Here is an 11813-nt window from a genome sequence, read left to right on the forward strand (position 1 = left end):
ATGATTATATAAACCCTTTCAAAGAAAAATCATACCATTATATGGTTTCAGACAAGTTGCTTAGGAAAAACACATCTGGACTGATTCCTAAAACATACCATAAGAGCACCCTGCGCCTTTTGGTTCAAAGTATAGATTACTGTCATCAGTACGTGCTCTTGCATTCCTACAGATTTGATAATACACACATAGACTGGCTTGTAACTTAATGTTCCATTGGTTCATCAGCCTTTTCTGCAGGTTCATCAGCAGGTGGGGCAGGCTGTGCCTTTTTCTGCGGTCTTTCTTCAAGACCTTCCAGGAATGGAGATACATCATCATCATCATAAATCGTAAACTCCAAGTCTTTACCAACAATTCCAATGGAAACATTCTTTGTAGCTAAGTCCCGTTCTGCCGGAAGCGTCTCTCGTAAGGCACGCAGACCATGTTTAACCAGTTCATTTAAATTGCACTCCATAAATCCAGACATATGTCTCTCCAAGTAAGTACGAGCTGATTGAGAAGGGGCTTCAATGGACATGGCTCTACAGTCAAAATAGTTGGCAGATGGACAGGTTTGGAAAATGTGAGGGTCCATATCTTCATAACCAGCAATAAGCAATCCAACACCATATGGTCACCGGCCATATCGTTGGGTTGTTATCTGGGTCTTGCTTCCAATTAGCGATACAAGACGAGACACAGGAAGAGGTCTGTCAAATACAAATCTGGAATCCAAACACCCCTGGCACATAAAATTGCATAACAGTCTAGCATAAGCAGTAAGTCCGCAATTGAGATACCAATATGGTTGTCAACATGGAGAATTTTTTTCTGATGAGCTGCAAGCTCTGACTGTGCTCTCTTCAGTGCAACCAACACTGCATGGGGTTTTGATTTCAGACCAACTGTGGCTGAACCTTGCTTGACAGCTTCCATTGCATACTCAATTTAATGAATCCTGCCCTGAGGGCTCCAAACAGTGACATCATTGTCATACTGGTTGCGAAACACGGTTCCAGCTCGGATCTGGCAGCGGCCCCCTGCAGAGGTGGGGCTTCAAGAAGGTTGTCGAAACTACCCACCAACTTTCTTCTTAACATATCACTGAAGTATATAATACTATATTATTTATAGTATGTCCAAAATGGAACTTTTCATTTCTTCTCCAAAACCATTTATTCTTCAGAATTCACCCACTTGGCACATGGCTATTCCATTATTGAAGTGACCCAGGTCATTAATAAATCTGTAGAATTATTTGAGTCCCCTTTTTCTCTCTCACCTCAAATTACCTTAAAAAATATCCACATGTTTACAACAGCTCTTACCTACACCAATACAACCCAAATCTAAACCACCACAATCCTCCAGATTATTGTAATAGAAAAGTAATTGATCATCTTGCTTCCACAATATTCTCAACATGACAGCCAGAATGTTCTTTTTAATTCTGAAATCAGATCCTTCGTTCAAAACTACCCAATGGCTGGCATCTCACTCTCATAATTTGTAGTGATAAAAGCCAACATAAATTTAATTTATAATTTGCTACAGAATATAGTCTTGCAACACACTAACTCTTTGGCCTCATTTGTAATTAATATCTCTTATTTGCTCTAGCCTCCTTGATTTCAACAAAGACTTCAGGGACTGTATATCAAGAGGGCTTTTGCTCTTACTGTTTCTTTGGCTTAGGAACTTGAGTCCCAGATATTTTCATGTCATCTCGTTTCGGTCCTAGCTCAAATGTAATCCTCTCAGTGATACTTTTCCTAGTTTTCCCCAATATTTCATATTATTTTACTCAGTGGCACTTACCACTATTGAGAGAAGAAAACAAAAACAAAACAAAACCTCAAATATATATATATATATTTATATATATATATATTTTATATATTTATATATTTATATATTTATATATATATAAATATATATATTTATATATATATATATTTGAGGTTTTGTTTTTTTAGTATATATATTATGTATATTATGTACATATTTTATATATAATACTTATATATTATATTATAAATATTATATATATAAAATATATAATACAGAGAAAAGGCATTTTCTGTTTTTGTCTTAAAATTATATGGACATACCTCAAACACCTTTATGTATAAATTTTAGACATTTAATAACTATATGTTGTTAAATAATATATAAATGAATATTGAAAGTTTATTTTAAAAAGAATAATCATAATCAATAAAGGAAGGCAGTACATTTTATGGTTGTACATGAAAACTAGTTAAAAATTATTATTTCACGTATACTGCTTTTTTTTTTTTTTAAAGATTTTATTTATCCATTTGACAGACAGACCACAAGTAGGCAAGAGAGGCAGGCAGGAGAGAGAGAAGGAAGCAGGCTCTCCACGGACCAGAGAGCCCGATATGGGGCCCGATCCCAGGACCCCAGGATCATGACCCAAGCCGAAGGCAGAGGCTTTAACCCACTGAGCTACCAGGTACCCCTATACTGCTCTTTTTAATTTTTATAAAATATCAAATGATATTGTATGTAATATTTGTATGTATTCAATAAATGCTTTGCCTCAGTCTTTGAATTGAAATTTGCAAAAGAAATGTAAGAATTCACAATACCTAAATTGAATATATCAGATCAAATTCAATTATAAATTGAATAATCCACATGGTAATTCTGCGTTAATATCTAAGAATTGACTTAGGTATTACAGAAATTCTTAAGCTTTCTTTCATTGCAAAATATATACAGTAAGACAGACTCATTACTGAAGTGATTTCCCTTGGTGAAGGCTAAGAAAAAAAAAATTTTAATACTGGTTCAAAGATAATATGAGGGTGCAATGTACTTATAATAAGATTTAGGATATGTAAGCTAAAATAAATACCACAAAAAGATAAAGAAATGACACAAAACATGGGGAAGAAAAGGAAAAGACACATTAGTAGATAGACTGTTAAACTATAAAACTAGCTTCTTCTGACATGAATTAAATAACTAGAACTTTAAAATTTATATTACCCAACATCCAACACTATGCTATAATTGAATATATATTTACATATATACAAATGTAGAGACAAATCCTTATTTACGAATGGCCTGCTTTCATGTTTTTAATACATTTTTGCAAAATGTACACTGGCAAGTTTCCTCCATCATTTCTTTTTTTTTTTTAAAGATTTTATTTATTTATTTGGCAGACAGAGATCACAAGTAGGCAGAGAAGCAGGCAGAGAGAGAGGAGGAAGCAGGCTCCCTGCCGAGCAGAGAGCCTGATGTGGGGCTCCATCCCAGGACGCTGGGATCATGACCTGAGCTGAAGGCAGAGGCTTAACCCACTGAGCCACCCAGGCGCCCCTCCTCCATCATTTCTTATGGGCGTGAATATTGAATTATTTTGTATTTGCTCTTGGTATATGGAGTGTAGCTGAAAGAGATGTAATGTCACTGATGCAACTGGGTCATATATGTGGATGTCATTCTTCAGTTGGTGATTATCAGATCCGGGGACACAGTTACCATGTATGAGGGCTTCTTCACTATCTCTTGCTTGTAATTATGAATTGAGCCAATTTCTTTCTGATTTCTGTGCATTGGGATTGTCTGTTTGTAGTCCTACACGGTGCAGGCACATCGTTTCATGATTGACTCCTTGGAGACTCTTCCCAGTAAACAGCTGCCCTGCTCGAACATTCTCCTTGGACTACATGCAGGCATAGGCTGCTAGCATCCACTCTTACACAGAATTTACCAAGTTTACTTTTTACTGAGTTTACTTTTAATTCAAGTACTGTCTTTTTACTATAGCATGACATTGGAGTTTTTAACAAATCACCATGCTATGCATCATTGCACAATAAAACCACAAAGTTTGTAGGGGAAAAAAGGGATTGGAGGTGCAACACTCAAAATTTCTTCAGTGACGCATGAAATAAAAGAATGAAACATAATAGCACAGTTATACATGTTAAATGGTTAAAACAGATATATATTTCACAATGACTATGGCACTTGACCTTGAAAAAGATCTGACGTTGGCTTTGGAAATGGTTATAAGAGGGGTTATAGCTTGTGAGTTCTCTGATCTGCAACAAAAGTTAAAACAAGACATGTGAATGCGTGAGTTCACAACACATGCAGTGAACTGAGGTGGCTTGATAGGTGTTTGAGGTGTCTATGTGTGTGCATTTTATGTATTCTTAGACGGCTCTGTTCAGGTGGGTTCAACTTCCTGTGCTCACCTGATGTTTCTTGCGGACAAAACGTAAGCAAATTCAAAATTCACATTATGTTTGCATTGTTCCTTAAAATATCAGTTGCTCTGGATCAAAGTCACATTTACAAAGCAAGCATTATAGCAGCACAGATCATACTGACTTCTTGTAGGTGAGTCTGCATTACCTTTGAAAGGCTGGTTTTTGCTCATCACTCTACTTCCAAAGTTGTGAATTTTAAATGACTTCTAAATTCACTCAAGCAATTTGTTATGTTAACTTAAAAGGGAAGGGACAGAAAAAATTAAAAACTAAAATATAATCAAATCACACAATTTACTTGATGGTAAAACTATTCATGAAACCAAGTACTGTTTGGTTTCTTAGTAAAAATTTCTATTGTTTACTACAGGATGTTCTGGGGTTTAGAACATAGAGTGAAATCTACATGGGAAAACAAACTCACCTGTAGGAATTGTTAAAAATAATTAGGCAGTAAGAAGGAATGCAGCAAAGGCATGTGGATAGGCAGTAAATCTCATGAAGAATTTGCCACTGGAATATATGAAGTGATATTTTAAAGATCAAAGAGTACAAACTTCCAGTTGTAAGATGAATAAGTTTTGGGAATCTAATTTACATCATAGTGATTATAATTAATAATATCGCATTATATACTTGAAAGTTGCTCAGAGAGTAGATATTAAATATTCACCACAGAAAAGAAATGCTAAATATGTGATGTGGTATAGATACTAGCAAAGGCTATAGTGGTAATCATTTTGCAATGCAAAAATAAATCAACATATTGTGCACTTTAAATTTATACAATGATATGTCAATTATATCTCAACAAATGTGGAAAAACAGAAATATAAATGAAAGATACACTTGAGTACCCATTTAAAAATATATGCCTTGCATATCATAAAAATAATAATGAAGAACAGAGAATTAAGGCAAATGAAATAAATACAACAGCACAAATTAAGTAGCTAAGCTGCATCTAGAAAATGCATCTATAGCTATCTGTTTCTAAACCAACAGATTGGGATGATCTCCAATCCAGGAGGTGAATGATGGATATAAAGAAGAACAGTAAAAAAAAACATGGAAGTACATCCATCTATCTTATCTGAGACATTAGTCAGGATCTCTATAATATGAAACATCAGAGTCATTTAGTGTAAGCATGTATCAGTATTCCATAAGTATACATGCATTTACATATGAGTGTGTATTTATATATTAAAATACATATGGTTTAATAAAACTATAAACTCTCTCTCTCTCTCTCTCTCTATATATATATATATATATATAAATATAGAAATTAAACTAGGGTAGATTATGGTGGAATATCAGAATAATAAATATGCCTTAAAAATACCTGGGACTATAAACTAAAATACATAAGTAACACTTTTCTCTTCCATGGTACATACTCGGCATGCATCATTGGAAGCTCTTGTGTTCAAAGTCATTAGGAGTAGAGGATGGCAGAGACTGAGATCGTCTTGTGATATATCTGGATCATGTGATCTTATTATCCGTGGGAAGAGGGTACTGATGGGCTAGCACCAGAAATTCAGTGTTTTGGCCTGGATATGAAACACACTACCTATACTCAAAATAAATTGGCTAAAATCAATATGACACTCCTTCCTTCAGTTAAAAAAAGAAAGGAAATATAACATTATTGGGGACAAAAAGAAAAAAAAATATATCAGATATGATTGAGCTCTGGAAGTCTTGATATCTTTACCACAGATGGGATAGGATCTCAGGAAAACACAGGGACTCATTTATCAACACTAGCAAAATCTAGGGCTTGGTCAGCTCTAAGGGAGACACACTTTCAAACCATCAGGGGATGCACTCATTCATCCATTCATTCAGATACTCATTTTCTAAGGATAAACCAGCTTTGTAAACTAACACTGACTGAAAAGGCACACTGATGTGTGAGACTCGGAAATCATCAGGTTCGCCTCATGTAAGTGCATCACGTAAGAACATAGCAGTTGCATGAGTGTTGGAGCACATGCTTTTTTCTGTGAAGCATTAGCTTTTAATGGAATTTGGGGTTATATAGATGGCTACTTTAGACTTTATAGTTTCAGCTTTTTAATTTTGTTTACTAAGGCTTGATAAATACATGTTTAATATTTTGTAATTCAGGCCAGAAAGAAATTTGTTTTTAAGCGTTTTTATATAAGGTAAGTGTCCTTGGGTTAATAGTCTCAAAGATAATACCAAAAACACTTTTAGAAGTCCATTTGCAGCTAAACAATAATATTTATGTTAAAATAATTAATCCGAAAAACTTTATTTATTTTTTTGGTTTTATACTTGTATACTTCTGACAAGTAACCAACCAAGGGCTCATAAAATAATATTCCACTATTTTTTATATTACTCTCACGATTTACATATTGCATTACGGTTTTTTGAGTAAATCAAAGTAATAAACTCTATTTCCTGCCAAGAACTACTTCCTTTCTTCTACTATATGCTTCAGTAGCTTATTCAAGTAAAGTTTACAACTAATTAGAAAAGCCACATGCATTTGGAATTAATATTGTCAGTTTGTGTTAGTATATATTTAAATCTCTGATCAGGTTATGTGGTTAATATTGCAAGGCAGTCTAGTCGAAGTTGAGCATGTGTTTTGATCTCTGCACCATGAAATGAATAAATGGGGTTTTCTTTAGAATTAAATCATCATGCATAATGAATATTCACATGCTATTTAAAATATATTTTATTATATTAAAATAATAAATATTAAAAGGTACATTAACTAATACCTTAGATGGCATGGTGATGCTATCGATGTAGATAATGACAGTATAGAACTAGCCGTTTTCAGGCATATTTGCATAGTTTAAAGACAGAAGTAATATAAATCTGAATGGATGTGACATGAAGCAAGCCGTCTTATTTATTTATTGGAAAACCAAATAGGTCATAACATCTATAAAACTGCAGAGGATTTCTGAGAAATTGAACTCAGTATTTCTATCACCAGAATTTTATCTATGGATTGCCTGCTTGTGACTAACAGAAGGAAAACACTGTATGTATAATTAAGATATACCAGCCTCACACACTCAGAAACATTTGTAATCTCATTGGAGATGAAATTAAATAAAAAGTAGAACACAGGTATTTTGATTGACAAATAAACCATTAAGAAAACATGAACAAGGGTGCCTGGGTAGCTCAGTCATTAAGCGTCTGCCTTCAGCTCAGGTCATGCATGATCCCAGGGTCTTGAGTTCGCCCTGCATTGGGCTCCCTGTTCAGGCAGAAGCCTGTTTCTCCCTCTCCCACTCCCCCTGCTTGTGTCTCTTTTATCACTGTCTCTATTTCAAATAAATAAATAAAATCTTTAAAAAAAAAAGAAAATATGAACTAGAGTATTAAAAACAAGAGAAAAAGAGAACAGTTACTGTTTATGTATCTATCTATACATAGAAAGAACAAAAGATGGTAATTTAGGCAAATCCACACACCAGGGAATTCGAACCCTGCATTATCTCACATTTCTATGGAGATTTCACTGGCTGAGAACGAACAGATAGCTATTGCAAAGCCCACTCTCTCTTCTTATTCTGTCTCCACAAAATCTTCTGCGGTTGACTTCAGAATGTGCACCTTAATCTCTGCATCTTCCATACCCACAACCAATGTGGTATCAAAATTCTGAATCTCAGACATCTAGTTTCATCAAATATTTTTACTACCAGAATTGCCACAATTGGCCCAGTGGAAGAACTTGACAAATGTTGGTTACATGCACGTGTAAACCATGAAATAAATAGTTTTGCTTCTTTTTTATTTAAAACATTTTTATTTCAATTGCTTAGTTTGATTAGAATATATCTTCTATGAATTGATCCATGCTAATGTACATGTTGCATTCATACACATTCATGTATTCTTCAGGATTATCTAAGTCACATTTGAGTATTCCTGAATGGAGTGCGCTTGGTTTTCTTCATTTGTTAACATACGATATTTGCATAGAATTTAGAAATTTCACTCATCATCCTGATCTGTTGATTTTAATTTGAGGTAACTTTGGGTGCAATGTGCAGGATTCTGCCTCAGTTCCATTGGTCTACTACAGAGAAGATGCTATTTGCAACATGTGTAATATATTCATAACACTTTTTCTCTATGACAAAAATGTAGGAAAAAATGATCAAACCCTGCCTTGTGGTTTTGAAAGAGTTTCTGCTGTACTTAAGCATCTTTATGAACAATCCAAATACAACTGCACTTCAAAAATTAATGAGCCGAGAAAATGAGCCTTGGTTAGTTCTCCACTCTTTGATTTCTAATATTACACTTGTTCCTATAGTTAACATTAAAAGCACTACATTAAGTTCATATGAAAGATGGCTTTATTGCCTGATCTATTCAAAACTGACTAAAATCTTCTAATGGTCATCTTGCATTGGTCTACGTAGTTATCGACAAGAAAAACAAGACAGATCTTTAAAAATAAATAAATCTGGAAGCTATAAATCACAAGAAAGTTCTGGAAACAAGTGAGAGGATACAGTACACTTTCAGAAACATGAGTTGGATGATGTGTAAAGTTATTTCAGTACTCTGGCTATTTTTAAAACTAAACATATGACACAGCCTTTTTAGCACCAATAGAAACACAAAGCATACAGTTAGAATTCTGGTCATTTTATGAGAATATCTATCCCGGAATTGACACTTAGATGCTCTTGTCTGTGGGATATTATGAACTGAAAAACATGCCCCAGAGGACCAGGCTATGTACTTCTGCCACTGCATCTGTAATATTGCCACTACATAGGTAATGTCAAGAGCAACAGAAAACACTGATGTACAAAGCACAATGAAGGAAGCAGTGTTGAAGAAAACCACCTCTCCTCCAAAAAGGGAAGTCGTTAAAAAGACCTTGGTTTTGAACCTGGACACCAGTGTCTATGTACACAAAATGGAGCTTGCCCACGATGACAGTTTTAAACAAAGAGATCGGTTTTCACTGAAAAATACATCTTAACGTGTGTGCATAACCTATAGAAGAAGCACTGAAACTATAAATAGTATCAGTTAAATAAATACAAATAAACCAGTCAACTCAAATCTGAACAATGCACTGCTTTGCGTTGTATGTGCATCAGAAAAACTAGGGCAATAAACATTTTTTTAAAAAAATGACACTATACCTTTCTAGAGCCTTCATTTTATCATCAGACAATATACAACTCATATCACTATAGCCTATTTGCTTAGGATTCTCCTAGGCAAAAAAAAAAAAAAAAAATACTCAAATAAATTAATTTGAGAAAAATTGTAATGCCTAAAAATATTGTAATGTACCATATTCTCCAGATAACATTTCAGTAACAAGAATTACCATTGCCTTGTGTCAACAGATTAAAATTGGAGCTTTTACTTAGCATGGAAAGACTGCAAAGGGAGATTATTTTCAAGTTAAGGGAATAGGTTTGGCCCTCTCAACCTCTATAAATACCTAATCTTTGTGCAGGCACTCAGACAGCCATCATATTATTGCATATCCCAGAGCACTCTCTAATTATCCAACCTTGATTTTCTGTAATGAATGAGGCTTCCCTGATCATTTAACTAATTAATACTTAATAGCTAATAACTATGAATATGACATTATGAAACAAGCATTCTTTGGATTTGGTAAATTTTTATTCACAAACAAATATATAAATGATAGAGAACAGTGGTTAAAAGCACAAAGCTTCATTTCTAACTAGGATATAAGTCAAGATTTTTGAACATATGAAATGGGTAATCTCACACCTCACAGAACCTGTTTTTCACCTGCAAATCAAAGAGCATTTTGAGAGTTAAGATATGTAAAGAGCACCGCACAGTTACTGGTATGTTGTAAATGATCAACATATACTGGATTTGCAAATGGGAGGGAGAATAGCACAGTGATGATAGGGTTAGATACTGGAATTCAATAACCCAGACATCACTCGCAGTGTAGAACTTAAACTTTCTGAACTTCCATTGCTCATATTTAAAGTGGCACCCTCCTGCCTCAAATATCCATTTTAAGGTATAAATAAGGTAATTTACGCGAATTATAAATTTTAAATTTGTATAATGCTTAGACAAGGATCTTAACTAGTAGAGGTGACTTCCTGGGTCTGAAATAATCATATTTATTTTTCATTTTTAATTATAAAGATTACCTACTATTTGATATTGCCAATTGGCAATTTAATATTTATTAATTTTCCTTATCCTTAGAATACAGGAAACCATCAGGATAATTAAATAATACAGGATTAAATATATAGGATTAGATGTTACAAGATATGAGTAGGATGGTATTGTCTCTCAGCACACTGTTTTAGTCTTAGTTCAAATAACTGAAACTGAAACTTTCTGTGCATATACCTTAACTGCTTTGTTAAGTATCCTAGCTTTGTTTACTTTCATCATTAAAAGCATAGCAATTGGATACTTGGTTGCTAAAAGCTAATTCAATATGTTCTTCATAGTTTATTTTTTAAATTTCTATATGAGTAATTATCACTCATCAGTACCTTTACTATGCAGATACAGAATGACCTCAGAACATGTTCTTACATCTGTTGAGATAACAAGACAAAATAACAATGTCTTAGTAGAAGTAAAATAGCATTTCACTTTCGTTTACTGAGTGTCAGCAGTTTATGATTGTCGTTTATGTTGTCAAGGGCCAAAGCTCTATGTGGTTGCTTTTGTCATCATCAAACGGTAATTTGGCTCTTGTATTTAAAATTACCCCTTCAACTCCCACTTCTAAGTCCACATTCTAGTCTGCATGATGTGGAAAGTGCATACATCATTTCTGCTTGTATTTCATTGCTGGGGACCTCGCTGCAAGGCCACATCTGGCTATGTGGTAGCTTGGGAAATTTGTTTTGGCTCGATGGTCATGTACTCAACTAAAATGTTTATTATTATAAAGAAGAGGTGGCCAGGTATTGTGGGGAAGACAACTAGCTGACTCTGCCCCAATAGTTTTCTTTAACAATTTTCCAGGTAGAAGTGCAACTAGGTTTGTCTTCACTTGTGTAATAATGCCATTCTGAAGACTCCATACCAATTTCTATTTCCTGTGTTCCAGTATTAAAACTTTTTGATTCAACTAACACCACTCTAACATCACTGGTGACCCGTTTACTCAATATTCCTATACCAGTCATCCTGAATTCCCTGCCCCCAGGCTGCACAACCCTGCGAATCTTTACCATACTTAGAATTTATGGCTATTCAATTAATTTCTTGACAATGCCTTAATTTTGCTCTCTTTTTTTATTATGTTCAGTTAGCCAACATACAGTACATCATTTTTTTTTTTTTTTATATATAGTGGTCAATGATTCATTAGTTGTGTATAACACCCAGTGCTCATCACAACACATGCCTCCTTTATATTCAACACCTGGTTACCCCATCCTTCAAACCCCCTCCCCGCCAGCAACCCTCAGTTTGTTTCCCAGATTCCAGAGTCTCTCATGGTTTGTCTCCCTCTCTGATTTCTTCCCATTCAATTCCTCTCCCCATCCCACTGTGGTCCTCCATGCTATT

General features: G+C 34.5%; 1 pseudogene across 1 annotated transcript; it reads right to left on the bottom strand.

The window, feature by feature from the left end:
- Positions 1–205: 205 nt before the first annotated feature.
- LOC308343367 (proteasome subunit alpha type-1-like) lies at positions 206–11428 on the bottom strand (annotated as a pseudogene). Its single transcript has 2 exons — positions 11326–11428; positions 206–1025 (listed from the first exon to the last, which is right to left on the bottom strand). The product of its transcript is annotated as a proteasome subunit alpha type-1-like (transcript).
- Between the last annotated feature and the right edge of the window lie 385 nt (positions 11429–11813).

This window comes from Martes martes, assembly GCF_963455335.1.
Source record: "Martes martes genome assembly, chromosome: 5".
NCBI classification, from domain to species: Eukaryota; Metazoa; Chordata; class Mammalia; order Carnivora; family Mustelidae; genus Martes; species Martes martes.